Source organism: Arvicola amphibius, chromosome 14 (assembly GCF_903992535.2).
Source record: "Arvicola amphibius chromosome 14, mArvAmp1.2, whole genome shotgun sequence".
NCBI lineage: Eukaryota > Metazoa > Chordata > Mammalia > Rodentia > Cricetidae > Arvicola > Arvicola amphibius.
The window spans coordinates 27,405,115-27,420,404 of record NC_052060.1 but is presented as its reverse complement, the minus strand read 5'-3'; the positions used below and the strand labels follow the sequence as shown (position 1 = coordinate 27,420,404).

Sequence of the window (15,290 nt, the reverse complement as noted above, 5' to 3'; positions counted from 1 at the left end):
AAACACACACACAAGTAACATTATACAGGCTGAACATTATGCATTATAGTCATGTATCTGTATATACCTAGTGGAAGTTTGAAGAGAACAGCCCCAATAGGATCATCTATCTGACTATGTAGTCCTCACTTGCTAGACTGTTTTACGTAAGTCCCCTATTAAATGATTTTCTTTATAAATTTCCCTGGTCATGGTGTCTCTTTGCAATAATAGAAAAATAACTAAGACATGTATACATATATTCATGTAAAATTAGGGAAAATGGAGGCCATGAATGAGGAGGTAGGGGAAGATTTGGAGGGTAGAAAGGGAAGGATAAATGCAATTACAATATTCAAAATAAAAATGATAAATAGGAAAATGCAAGCATATGTGTGTCTGGTGTGTGTGTGTGTGTGTGTGTGTGTGTGTGTATGTGTGTGTGCACTCATATGCACTGTGACCCATGTGTGTTAAGAGGACAATATGAGATGTCATCCCTTGCCTTCCTCCTTGGCCTCCACATAATATCTTGTTCACCACCAATACTTAAGCCTGGCTATCTGGCCTCAGAACTTCTAGGTAGTCCCCTGTCTCTGTCTCCCAACTCATGACAGTTTGGCTAGGATTTTAGACACAAGATACTGCATCTAGTTGTTTTTATGAAGGTTCAAATATTCAGACTCAGGTCTATGAGCTTGTGGCACACAGCCTATCCACTGAAGCATCTCCTCAAATCAGAAAACCAAATAGTGCCTGACCACCAAAGCCTGAGTTTCTCTAAACTCTGGGGCCCAGTCACAGGGTGAAAAGGGCAGAGAGGATCCAGAACTGTGCTTGAGCCCCCATTGGCTCATTCCGGGTCTGGAGCACAGCTCTTTTTCAGTGTGCCTCATTAGACTCCCCTTAGAACCTGCTTCCCAGGACACCAATCCTTGTCTTTGGTATATTCTGTGGAGTTGTTGACATATAGATACCAGGAACTTTGGGTGTATGGGGGTATTATTTTTTATAAGATCCAGTATCATGATTTGAAAAGAAATTGCCTGAATACCATCATCTTGAAGTAGTTCCCTAGTTCCAAGGGACAACTTTCTGTGCTTTCCCTTTTAATGTTCACAGAAATAGAAAAGTCGTGTGAGATTTCTTTGTATAATTTCTTCAATATTGAAGTCTCACATTTAGGAGAAAATGTACAAGGAAGAAAGGGAGGGATACATTGTGTTGATTGGCTGGCAAATTGAGAAACCGTAGGGTGGTTCTGCTTGGGCAATTGAGGAGAGCACGGTGGGAAATACCTCTGTATGTAAATCACCAGTGAAATAAACACATTTTAAGGTTATCAGAGCCAACTGCTAAATCCTACAGTTCGTCATCAGTAAATTAAATGTGGGATCTCTAATTTAATTTGTGAGAACTACCAGTCTACTTTGAATGTAAAATGTATAAAAACTAACGTTACTTTATGAGCCAGGAATGAGTTTTTTTTTTTTCAAAAGAGCAAAATGACAAGAAATAAAGCTGATTCAGAGCCCAAACAACCTTTTCAGCTGCAGCAGTTTGTGGGCTTCTGAAACAATGAATATACTTCCTGAGTGTTATTTGCATTTTCTTCACTAAAGAAAAAATAAATCAGATAAAATATCTGACGACACCGTCTTCCTTGCAAAGCTGGTCTGGCTTCAACACAAGAGAGAATTTTAATGGAGGGCCCTGCAGCTTACCTGACACAACCACCTGCAGGTGACTTTCTTCTTTCCTTCTTTCCATGTCTTTCATTGAACATGAACTTTTGAGCTCACAAAATTGCCTGAACAAGAGGTGAAATATCTGGCAGAAGAGGATAAATTCAAATTCTGGAATCAACAAACAAAAGGTTGAAGAACCGAAGAACGTAACAAGGCATCTTTCTTCACCTACTTATTATAAATAATCAAAGAGCAACTTAGGAGAGAGAGAGAGAGAGAGAGCGAGAGAGAGCAGAGGCCGAGTAGTTAGTTTAACCTGTACTAAAAGTCAGCACTTAGAGCCCAGACACCTAATTTTTCTGTAGTTCTTCAATCAGTGAATTCTGTTGGAAAGCAACTCTTTTACAAAGAGACTTATTTCTTCATTATATATATATACATGATTGTTTTTCATTGGTTACTTGGATAACATCTGTAACCATGCACACATAACTAAATGACCAACAAAGAGTCTACAGTGTGACAAGACTCCACACTTTTTGCAATTCCGTTTCTCCAGAATAGATTCTTAGATCCACCTGATGTATTTGGTGGTCTTCCTGAATTGAAGGCTCTTCACCTTCAGAGAAGTGAGCTACAAAACACTTTCCCTCTGCCTTACAGACAACTGAGATACATGCTTGCTTAGCTCTGGAAGGCATCTCACTGCCCAGAGGAATAAAGAACAAAAGTCTAAGATGGATGAACAAAGAAATAAATTTTCAACGGTTTCCATATGAGCTAGCTTTAAAGGAGCCAGTGGATTGCCTTACTGATTTCTAATAGAGTGGCCCAGAGTCATTTCTTTTGTCCTCAGGTGGTGTAGCTCTGCACCTCCTCCGTCATTTCCTTGGCGATGCCATTTTTTGTGTGTGTGTGTGTTATGTTGCTGTTTTATTTTGTTCTATCTTTTGCAAATGGATTTCTAGCTGTCAAAAATACACACTGATCCGTTTCACACTGAGCTTGTAAAGCTCAAATTGACACCACACTATGAGTCAGAAAAGACCACAGTGAATACAGGAATTCCATTCCATCCTTTCCACAGAAGGAGAAGCTGACGTCAGAGACTGACAAAGCTTTTCCGGCCTGATTTTCATAAGCATGGATCAGAAAAAGGCTTCTCAGTGATAATACACCATTGTGCTTTTAGGAAAGGGATCATCTCAGGCGATGTTGGTGCGTGCCTTTAATTCCAGCACTGAGGAGCAGAGCAGAGGCAGGCAGATCTGTGAATTCAAGGCCATTCTGGTCTACAAGAGCTAGTTCCAGGAAAGAAAAGGTTACACAGAGAAACCCTGTCTCAAAAAAAACTGAATAAATAAATAACAAAGAACCTCAATCTTTAAGAAAAGAAAAGAAAAGAAAAAGAAAGAAAGAAGAAAGAAGAAAAAGGAAGAAAAAGAAAGAAAGGAAGAAAGAAAGAAGAAAGAAGAAAAAAAGAAAGAAAGAAAGAAAGGAAGGAAGGAAGGAAGGAATGAAGGAAGGAAGGGATAATCTGACTGCAGGGAATGAGTGATGTACAGGCTCTTGGTCTGGATCTGTAATGAAATCCCAGGTCCAAAACTTGCAGTCATCTCTGCAAAGTTGCTGCATCTGTCTGACTGTGTTTTCTTCATCTGCATTGCAGGCATCAAATAGCCCTTATCACATTAGGTTATTGTAAATATGAATAAGCTTAGCTCATTATCTGGCCAACAAAATAAAGATCAAATAATTGAAAGTATTAGGAAGAGGAGGAATCTGGGAACAAAAGTAGAAAATGCTGGAAGGGAAACACTGGTCACAGAGACATAAATTTATCCAAGAACTGTCTCAAGTCTACAAAGAAGTACCTAAGAATAATAAAGATGTTAATAATTAATATATAATAATTTAAACACTTTCATAAATAAATATGTATAAGCTGCTAAATACTTAGCATCCTCTTCACCAATATTGTTCATCCACTGTTGTTGCTAGCAATCTCCTTTTTTAATGGATACCACCTAATCAGTTCTGCCAGGTGTCTCATATTTGGCCAGGTTTTCTAAGCAGTGTGCACATATAGAAAATTCTCATACTGTCATGGTTCTTTAGAAAAACATAGTCAATAGAAGATACATCTGCACCAGCGTTCTTATATGAATTGTCATATGAGATTACAGAGGATGAGAAATTCAACTATTTGCCACTGAAAAGAAAAAAAAACCAGAAAGGCAGGAGATATAATTCAACCATAGACAGTACAACCATCTAAGAACAAGAAATAATAAAATAATTCACTTTATGTCCCCCAATTTTTATTTTAATCGGTCCCTGTAATGACTGGATCATACACACCCAGGCTTATCAATGCAAAACTTTGTTGTACAGTCTACCAACTAAATGGTAATTTATTACAAAATAATCTCAGGTGTATCTAAATAGGTAGATGTCCAGAGATCTTTGGCTAACCAGGCTAGCCAATCAACTAGCTCAAGTCTTTGTCTTCAAAATAAGGCAGTGAGCTTACAGAGGAATATATTTGAAGGTGACCTATAGTCTCCATACGTACATGCACACACACAAGCTTGAGCTCTAGCACATAGACGTTCAAATACACAAGAACATGTGCTCACACTTGTACTTCAGACACAAACATACACACACGCACACACACACACACACACACACACACACACACACACACACACTATACAGAAAGAAAAAAAATCATGTTTTCTTAATTCTTCCCTAACCTAGAAAATCTGGCACCATGTGCCTTTCCAATCAAATTGATATACTCTACTCTAAGAGGCTCTCCTTGCCTCCCTTTTCCTAGTACTTCCCATCTTGGAGCCCAGCAGCAGAGACAGAATAAATAGTGAGATGCTGGTCTCAGCACATTTGTCCCTTGCTAACTTGAACATACTTCATTGCTGTGGCTCATCACACTGAGTCCATTCAAAACCAACATCTCATTGGCAGTTGGGCCACCATTTACTTTCTTCTGTGCTTTCTGGGTGACATCAAAGCCTCTTCTGAAATCTTAGAACCTTTTTTTTTCTTGCTTTGAAAATGTATAAGTCATACCCAGGCAACAAACATGGAGCCCATAAAGTTTACATATCTTTAGCCACATGTTACTGCTCTAGCCAAAATAAATTTACCTAAAAACAGAAATGCTTCTTAGCTGCCTTCTTCCACCACTACCACCATCTCCTCCTCCTTCTCCTTTCTTCTGCTCCTTTTCCTTCTTCCTGTCTATGTATGGTAGGAGAGTGACTATGAGCCACTTATGACAGTCAAAGGAACTGACTCTTAGTTAAAATAAATTAACCTTAAACAGAAATAACTTTTAGCCTTATAATAATAATGATAATTATTATGGTGATATTATATTATTATATATGGCATTTTACTATTATAGATATATAATAATACATAGATATATAATAATACAAGGCTGCCAACAGCCCTACTTGATATTTGTTCTTGTGGGTTTTTTTATTTTAATTTTTTTGCTCATTTTAAAAACCAACCACAATTTCCACTTCCCTCCCCCAATCCTTCTATCCCTGTCCACTCCTCAGGAAGGGTAAGACCTCCCATGTGCATTCAACAAAGCCTGGTACATCAAGTTGAGGCAGAATAGAGCCCGGCCATCCTGTATCAAGGCTGAGCAAGGCATCCCACAATAGGGAATGGGCTCCAAAAAACAGCTCATGCACCAGGGATAGATCCTGCTTCCACTGTCAGGTACCCCACAGACAGGCCAAGCCATACAACTGTCACCCACATACAGAGGGCCTAGTTCAGTACCTTGCAGACTCCCCAATTGTCATTTCAGTCTAGAGTCTGTGAGTTCCCACTAGCTCAGGGAAGCTGTCTCTGTGGGTTTCCCCTTTATGATTTTGACCCCTTCTCCCTTTCTTGAACAGGACTCCCGAAGTTCAGCCTGGTGCTTGGCTGTGGATCCCTTCATCTGCTTCTACTCATGCTTCTCTGAAATTTTACATCTGAAGGAGGCAAGGTGTAAACATTTGTCTCACTCGAGCTGCTTTTGAGGAACTAGAGGCAATTAGGGCTGCTCCCACTCAGGTGGGTAAACCTATCTAGTAGTGTTTATAGAGCAATCAGGAGGAGCAGGGGTGGTTCTGCAAACAAGCATATAAGAACCAAGTAACATAAGAAAGACAAATCACAGGCCAGAAAGGGAGAAGGAAATCTGAGAGTGCCCAGTGTCTGCAACCAAAGGGGAAGGAAATATGAGACCAAGGAGCAGTGGATGGGACAACGAGGAGCAGTAGCGGTCAGTGAAGTCAAGCAAGGGAAGGGAATGAGTCAGGGTTCTTTAGGGCAGTGGGATCCACAGCCTTCCTAATGCAGTTACCCTTTAATACAGTTCTTTGTGTTGTGGTGACCCCCTAACCATAAGGTTATTTTGTTGCTGCCTCATACCTGTAACTTTGCTACTGTTATGAATCATAATGTAAATATCTGACAGGCAAGATATCTAATATGCAGCTGCTGCTGAGGTCACACCCAAAGGTTGAGAACTCCTTGAGGAATAGAACTTATAGAATGAATGTCTATCTCTCTCTTTCTCTGTCTGTCTGTCTCTCTGTCTGTCTGTCTGTCTATCATCTGTGTGTACATATACATATATACGTATATATACATAGGACTATTTATTAAATTGAATTACAGGCTAGTCCAGCAATGGCTCCCTACCCACGGAAAATCCAAGAATCCAGGAGTTGTTCAGTTCACAAGGCAGGATGTCTCACCTGGTCTTCAGTATATTCCAGAATCCCAAAGAAGCAGGCTCTCATGCCAGTAAAAGAATGGACTTGCTAGCAGCAGTAAGAACAAGCTTGCAAAGAGAAAGCAAGTTCCTCTTCCACGTGTTTCATACAGGCTGCCAGCAGAAGGTGTGGCCCAGATTAAAGGTACATGTTCCTACCTCAAAAGATAGTGATTAAAGATTTATCTTCCCACCTAAAAGATCTGGATTTGAAATCTGCCTTCCCATTTCAAATAATTTATTTAAGAAAGTATCTCTTACACATGTGTGTCCAGCCTTTGGAGTTTAATTAATTCCAGATGTAATCAAGGTGACAACCAAGAATAGCCATTACAGGAGGAGTTGGCATTTTAGTATCATCAGGGAGGCCATTGCCAAACTAAGCCAAAGACAAAAAACAAACAAACAACAACAAAAAAAAAAACAAAAACAAAAGCAAAAAGAAGTTACAGGGGTCAGAATAAAACCAAATAGATAAAATGCAGGTAGCAAACACTCATTGTGGGGACTGTGAAACCAAGGTCAGCAGCTGCAGCCAGGATTTAATTCTGGCTTGAACTGAGAATTTTTAATTTTTGTTTTTCCTTTCAGGTTTGAGAAACCTGCATGTATTTATATCCTGAAGGAAATGAGCATGCAAAAAAGATGAGTTAAAGATTCATACAATAGACCGGGAAACATACACAAATAGACAACCTCTGACAGAGCGAAGCATTTTTCTATGCTGCCCCATATGAATTAATGTGTTTTCCTCCCCAAATCCACCATTAGAAATCTGGCCACAAAGTCTGTCTAGAGCTGGCAGTTTGGTTTCTCTGTGAGTCACACTAGACAGGACAGCAAAGCAAATTGTCTTCTATGGGCTATTTTAGGGAGAAGCATAGTCACCCAGCTCATGCCTTTGACCTTCAGCCCTTAAACCAAATCAGATTTCATCATTGGGAACAGAGTTCATAAGGCCAAGATGATGCTGCACTTCTAGAATTGATGGAATCTTTCTGAGACCTCTTCAGCTATGGCCTGCTGGAGCTCCAGTGGAAACGAGATGGGGAAGTGGGAGTTATGTCAGACTGTGGCAACTATGACCTTCCCTTTTGGTACTGATCTCTAAAACATACACATACTCATGTACACACACACACACACGCACATGCACACGCACACACACACACACACACACACGAGCATGCACGCACATGCACAAATACTCAGCCACACAGGTATAAACATATATACATACTCACATACACAATCACCACACACACACATGCACACACACCATGTACACACACATATACACACCCAAATACAATACACCATGCACCATACACTCAGATCACACACCACACACACAATCACAAACACATATACACACTCACATACAATACACCACACAGCATACATACAGGTACACACATGTATGCACAAGCACAGGCACACACAGATACCATGTACACACATATACATACTCACATACAATATACCACACACATGTACACATACATACACACAAGTACATACATGTTCACACAACCACAGGTACACGCATGCCACACACATGTAGTAAGGAGCTGCACAGGCCTGCTTTTCATCCCGCCCGGCTCCCGGCTGTCTGGCTAGCTTATGCCCCAAAATAACAACACACAAACTGTATTCATTTAAACACTACCTGGCCCATTAGTTCCAGCCTCTTACATCTTGATTAACCCATATCTAATAATCTATGTAGCACCATGAAGTGGTGCCTTACCAGGAAGATTCTAAGATTCTAGCATACGTCCATTTTGGGCCGGAGCTTCATCACATCTGTCTCACTGAGGAGAGGCATGGTGACTGTCCCAGAGATGAGAGGCAGGGCAATTGCCCGAGGCATCTGCCTGAGCCATCTGCCTCACTTCCTTCTTCCTGTTCTGTCTACTCCACCCACCTAAATCCTGCCCTATCAAAAAGCCAAGGCAGTTTCTTTATTAACCAATGAGAGTCCTCCATCACACACACATAAACACTCACACACACACACCATTACGCACATATACCCATGTACACACCACACACACACACATACACACCTACACAATTGCTGGGCAGAAACAGACAATTGCGAAGATTATCCAACTAGTTTGTTTTTACTGGTTTGTTTGTTTGTCTGTTTGTAGAATCACAGACCTTAGCACTTGTGAAGATAGAATGATTTAGCGGAAGTAGAATAAACTGGGGCATAATGGTTACAGTGCAGTTCTGATACAGTAGCAGAGCACAGTGGCAGGAAGATGGTTACAGTGACAGGAACGTGGTTACAGTGACTTTCCACACAGGAACATGGTTACAGTGACTTCCCACACAGGAACTTGGTTACAGGGACTTCCCACACAGGAACATGGTTACAGTGACTTCCCACACAGGAACATGGTTACAGTGACTTCCCACACAGGAACATGGTTACAGTGACTTCCCACACAGGAACAATGACAGGAGCATGGTTTCAGTGTGCTTTTCTATACAGAAATTTATTCCTTCCCCGGAGAGATTGTGGGAGATGGGAGAAAAAAGAAAGTAGATTAAATTTTGTTAAAAAAAAAAAAACAAAAACAAAAACAAAAAAAAAACCAAAAAAACAGCATTGCCTTAATTCTTAAAGTTCCATAAACTAGGGATGTTTACCTCCCTCTTCTGCCAGCTAACTTCAGAGTAAAGATGACACAAACATATACATTTGATGTCAGACAAGCCTCCTCCATCGAAAAAATCATGTTAGAACCAACAATAGACCCCCAAAGCCTCTGCTGTCTGAGATTTCTTTTTTCATTTCTATTTTGTACCACCGGATACTTACCAAGGCCATGCCACATTCCAGGTTTATATATTATTCTGAAAATCCTTCATGTCAGAGGAAGCATGAAGAGGGTAAAGCATTATGAGATGATCAGACGTTTCCCAAGTCTTCCAGAACCTGCTGGTATCAGAGCAACTGAGCTCTGAGATTTTTGCAGATATCAGTTGTCCCCACATCTGCTTGCTAACTACAGTTATCAGAGGAACTCAGAAAATTTCCAGATGCCTCATCTCTGCTGCAGCCTAACTGAATCAGATTCTCCCATAGATGGGATACACATGTCTGTATTTTTTAAAGCATGCGGGTGGATTCTCCAAGCTCGTGTTGACAGTGGCAGCATTTAAAGTTTCTGTCTTTCTTTCAAAGGGAGCTGACTTCTTTCCCATTAGTAGCAGCTAATGCCTCTTTTAGTATTCACATAGGATTCAGAATTTATTTTATTTAAGCCCTCAAATAGTACTCTGTGAAGTCTCTTGCAATACAACAGTCCCATGAAATTACCCACTCTCAGAGCAAAAACAAAATAAAACTAATCTCTTTAAATTCATGCTGCTGTATGGAGGGCAAACAATCACTGCATCCATGTGGCCCTGGAGGGATGAGGCTGCATTGCCTGACTGAAGTTCAGAAGAAGAAATGCAAGAAACCATGTGCCTCTGTTTAAATTCCTGGCAATGGTGGCTTCCATGTAATCAGGAACATCCATGTTGTAGAATAAGGCTCAGAAGACAGATGAGCACCAAACTGCCAGTCTCTTATGCCAGAGCAACTGTGTATTATTGCTAGTATCCATGTGTAACAGATAGTATTGTGCACTGAGCTGGAAGATAAGAAATAGATATGAGATGATGATTTACAAAAGGATGCTTAAAACTCCTTGACCCAGCAGGAGAAGGAAACAGTGGGAAAGAAGGTTGTGCTGTCAACTCAAAATCCATAAATAGGGGTACTTTTTCTCCTTTCCCTCCAAAGGTCATTTCTTGAAGATATAACTTGATTTATACCTTATATTCATTGGCTAATTTCTAAAATGTATGAACCAAAAATTTCTATCTTATTTCCACTTGTTGATTTTCTTTAAAATTTCCCATTTTAAACTATTATTTTAAAGTCTCTTTAAAACATTTTTTGACGTTGGAGAAGTTTTTCTATAGCTATTTTTACTCATTTGTAAAAGTTATTCTTCCTTTAACCTATTGCATCTTAAGAAAACTATGTGGCCATATAAAACTAAGTGATAAGGTCTCAACAGCAACAGGAAGCCTAAAAGAGAACTAGAATATAGTCGCATGATTTCCTATGACCAAATTGTTTTAGTTCGCGGTTTTCTTACTGAGAGAGAAAGAAACAACACTAGAAAAGTGATGACGATAGATGTATTAAGGTCATTCAAGTATTGTTTGATTGGTGGCTTGTCTGTAGCAAGTAAAAATGTGTTGCTTATTAATTAAAGACTATGCATTTTAAAATCATTGTAATATGAAAAAATAATTGCAAGACCAAAGGCTGAACTAGCATCATCCAAAATGGAGAATGATTTATCTGAGAGGCTGTATTAGACCAGATGTTCCACCAGGAAATGAAACATCATCCTCGGATGAGTTTAATATTCATGGTAATGAAACTTCCCTTCTCCTTTGTTCCAAGTACATTGGTTTAAAGAACATTGTCTAATGAGTATGGTTCTCGTATCTTCCACGTGCTACCTGGGTTACGGTAAGGAGTGATACTAAACCCTTAGTTCCCAGCCTCTTCCTTTCTTAAAAAAATTGATGAAAATAATCTATATATCGCAGAGATGTGACATTTCACATACACCAACTTCAGGTGTGATTCATAAATGTGTAATTCCATTGCTGTTGTCAAAATGTAGGGAGTCTCCAAGTCATCTTGTACTTAGATGAGTCCTGATGGATCTGTTCCTTCGTGGAGAAAGGGTGAGAATAATTTAACCAATGCTCTTCACTGAAAATTCAATCAGAACATCTGTATTTAGTTTAAGAGACACTAAAGCAGAAAGTGAATGAAGCATTAATTGCTCTCTTTAAGGTGTTGTCATGCAGAGCCCAGTGTAGAGTCAAAGAGATCATGATAATTACCTAACATGAACCTGAGCGTGAGCTCTCTTTTATGACTGATACTGTAGAAAAATCATCTAACCTGTCTAAACCTCACTCCAAAGTAACATGTAAAGGTTTAACTAATGTATGTATTTAAAATATATGTTTGCTACTTATTAGTGTTATTGTTTATTATTGTTGTTATATATTATCTTGGAAAAAAGTTAGCATGGAGACATGTGGTCAGGTTTAATTGGGAGAAGTCAGGAACCACAGGACTCATGGGGAATGGCTTACTAAAAAGACAGTTATCTGAGCCGTTAAACTCCACCAGTGTCTTCTGTTGTGGGAGCTCCTTCTGCTCCTTCAGCCAATAGCTGCTGAGATACCAGCCCATTAGGGGCGTGGTCTCTCTTTCTTTAAAAAAGCTGCCACTGCCCTCCACTCTCTCTCTGGCTTCTGGCTCCGCTTCCAGCAGAGGACTGTTGTGTGGGACGGTGATCTGTAAGTTTTCCCCCTGTTAAATAAATAGCCATTCTATTAATCATAATTCCAAACTGGTGTGGGATTGTTTGTGCCTTACGCCTTCAGTCTTCCTTACCATCTCTTTCCATCAGAGTTTGCTAACTGGGATACATATTCAGTTGATGAGGATCCCTGGGTCTCTGCCATGGGCTAGACACCTTTTATTCTAGGTGCAAACTATTAAATAGTGAATGGAGTTGGTAACAGCCCTGGAAAGTTGGGAACTATCATTCAGCATAGATCAGGGGTTTTAAACCTGTGCATCACGATCCCTTTGGGGTTGAGTGACCCTTTCATGGGGTCAACTAAGACCAACGGAAAACACAGATATTTATATTATGATTTATAAGAGTAGCAAAATTATAGTTATGAAGTAGAAATAAAAATAATTTTATGGTTGGTGGTCACCACAATATGAGGAACAGTATTAAAAGGACACAGCATTAGGAAGGCTGAGAAACACTGGCATAGGCAGAAGCAATCAATATACATGAACTTATAAACAAAGATTGCAAAAAGAAAGCAAATTAGCTTGAGAGGCATGTTATTTTATCAGGAGTCCCAGTAGAACCCAATTTAGAGGTAAAAATCAGCAAGAGACAAGAGAAGCAGTCCTTATAAAAATTTTCAAAAAGAACATGGCTATTAAAAGATACTGTATAGAAAAGACATCCAAATAAAAAGTGGTTGTATTAGTGTATTTAGGATATATATCCATAAATTTGAAAAAAGAAACTAAATAAGAGGAGATGGAGGGATTAAATGGAAGGTAGAGTTATGTAGTTATACTATGATCTCAAAAAATAAAACAATAAAGTTTCTACACAAATATTAAAATAAAAAGCTTGTGATCTATGTTTGCTTACATTAAACAAAGTGGAAAGAGCAACAGGGTTTAGAAAAAAATTTCTAGGTCATGCAAGAAGTTTCATGAAGCCCAAGGTACAGAGTGTTCATAACCCATGTCATGGCTTCAAGCAGGTTTATGGGGGTCTGTTAGTCTCTGGCCAGGAGCTCAGAGGAGTCGTTCATGTGTAGCCCTGTTTATTTCTTCTCAACAGGAAATCTGAGAGATGCTTGAAGTAAGGGTTTTGTTCTCCCGACAGCACTCAAGTTCTCCAACTGGATTCTCATGTTGGCATAGTTAAGTCTGCCAGTGGAAAGTGATAGGCTTGGGAATTCTATCTCTGACCTCCTTCTATAAGAGCAAATTCTCATCACACTTATAATAATTTTTCTCTAATATTTGTTTTTCACACTTGTTATTTCGACTTGATTTCCCATTAGATACCAAAACTAAGGATAAACTCTATGGATGCACACATTATGCTTCTGTGAGTGCAGTTAACCACGGAGATATGGGAGTCACTCAGCACATAAATATAACATGAACCCCCTCATACTTTCCCTCCTGGTTATACAGAGAAAATGGAGTCAGGAGTCTGTTGAGGGGTTCAGACAGGTGATGGAGACAGACGCATGCCCGAGACATTTGGGAAGATTTCATGAGCCACTTCAAAACTTCTCACAACCTTGGGTTTCATTAAAAGGGAGGTCGCAATGATATTTGGGTACAGTGATACACTGAACATTTATGACTTTATATTAAAGTTATGTACAGTTCCCTACATCTCTGTACCCGAAATGTACAATATTCAGAATGACAGCAATCAAGGGCAGACCAGGCAACTTGAAGGAGTTCCTCAGAATTTAATGAAAGATGGAAAGCAGTTTCTCTTCTAAAGTGTAGGATCTGTGGCACCAGAGGTGACACTGTGATCTGGAAACTGAGGAAGGGCTGAATCTGCTTGGGCATTATGGTGAAGAGTTAGGGGAAGTAAGCTGGATTAATCAAATGAGGTAAAGAAAATGTTCATTAATTGCTTAGTTTTTAAGTGACACTGTTTTTTTTTCTTCCCTGTTTGTTAGGGAGATGGAAGCATGCATTGGAAACACTATTTCTAATTATTACTGTAAGTGGGAGGTTTCTGGCACAAGGTCAAGAAATAATAGGAGAATGTGTGAATCTCACTATTGAGCTGCACTGAGCCTAATCATTTGAATAAAACCAGTTGTTGGTTTTTTTTCTTGGACCGTCTCTGGGCTGTTCAGTGTTCTGGATGAATCTAACACAATCAGGCTGTTCTCTGGTGTATAACCACTTCCTGCTGACTCAGGGCAAGGTTGTTTCCTGTGCAGTTTATTAAAGTAAAACATTCATATTAAACTACCGTTTTTTAGTGATGACCAAATATATATTAGTAATGACATTATTAAAGCTCTTCTGCTTAAAATGAACTTGCACATCAGTGTGTTACAAAACAACACACACAAATCTGTCTAATTCACTGGGGATGGTTTGGAAAAGCTTGCACATCTTTCTGGCACCCTTACAGACGAGGATTTGATGTGTGTTTCAGGAGACAATCTAAGTTTTTATGGCCATGAAAAATGAATACTGTTTCCACTACGCTACATTGCAAATAATGTATAATTCATGTTTTTTCATTAACATGCAAATGTGAAATAGTGTCTTCTATGTTTGCATCTACTAATAATCTATTAAATATTTAGAAGCATAATAAAGAATACTAAAAATATTTGGTCTGGATACTGTTTAAGTACACTGTTCCCCTATTTGTTTTTATTTGTCCACATATTTACCCAAGTAAAGTGTGGGAAAAAAAACAAACCAACGCATAATCAATTCAGCAACTGGCATTTGTGAAATAAGATAATAACTTTGTTTCTATCATTCTTGGTGATTTTTAGAACATTTCCACAAAGACTGCACTTGCCAACCATGGCAGCGATCATGAAGCTGGTATTAGCCCCATTTCATGGATCAAAAAACCAAGATAGAGTTTTAGTGGGATTGTTTTGTAAATATTTAGTCTCCCAGCCAGCACAGCCTCTAGCTGTCGTGTCTTCTAATTCACCATACAGAAGGACTACAATAGAATCTTAATAGGTCATAGAGTTTCTGGTCTTTGATAAATGATTCGCTAACAATAACACACAGGTTATACTGGGTTTAGGAGACAGGAGTTTTCAGTAATATTTCTAGAGAACCACATTGTTTTCATTGGTTCATTCAACAAATATCTTTCAAAGACTTTTTTAAATTTTAATGTAACTATATTTGTATGAGGACATACCTGCACATGGGTGTGTAAGGACTGGCAGAGTCCAGAAGAGGCTGTTGGATCACCCGGCACTGGTTCTGAGAATCAGGTTTGAGTCATCAGCAAGAACAGCATTTGCTCTTAACCCCAGAGCCATCTCTTCTATATCCAACTACTTTTTGAAGAAAATATTTGGTTCCTCTGTGGTTGTTTTTCCATGGATTTGCTGGGAACTAGGGAGGCATTGGGCAGTAAGAGCCTATCAACTGTACG

At 39.3% G+C, this 15,290-nt stretch overlaps 1 long non-coding RNA gene across 1 annotated transcript; it reads right to left on the bottom strand.

The window, feature by feature from the left end:
* Positions 1-8,579: 8,579 nt before the first annotated feature.
* LOC119800973 lies at positions 8,580-11,830 on the bottom strand. The gene is made up of 2 exons (XR_005283129.1): positions 9,308-11,830; positions 8,580-8,987 (listed from the first exon to the last, which is right to left on the bottom strand). It is a non-coding gene; the product is annotated as an uncharacterized LOC119800973 (long non-coding RNA).
* Between the last annotated feature and the right edge of the window lie 3,460 nt (positions 11,831-15,290).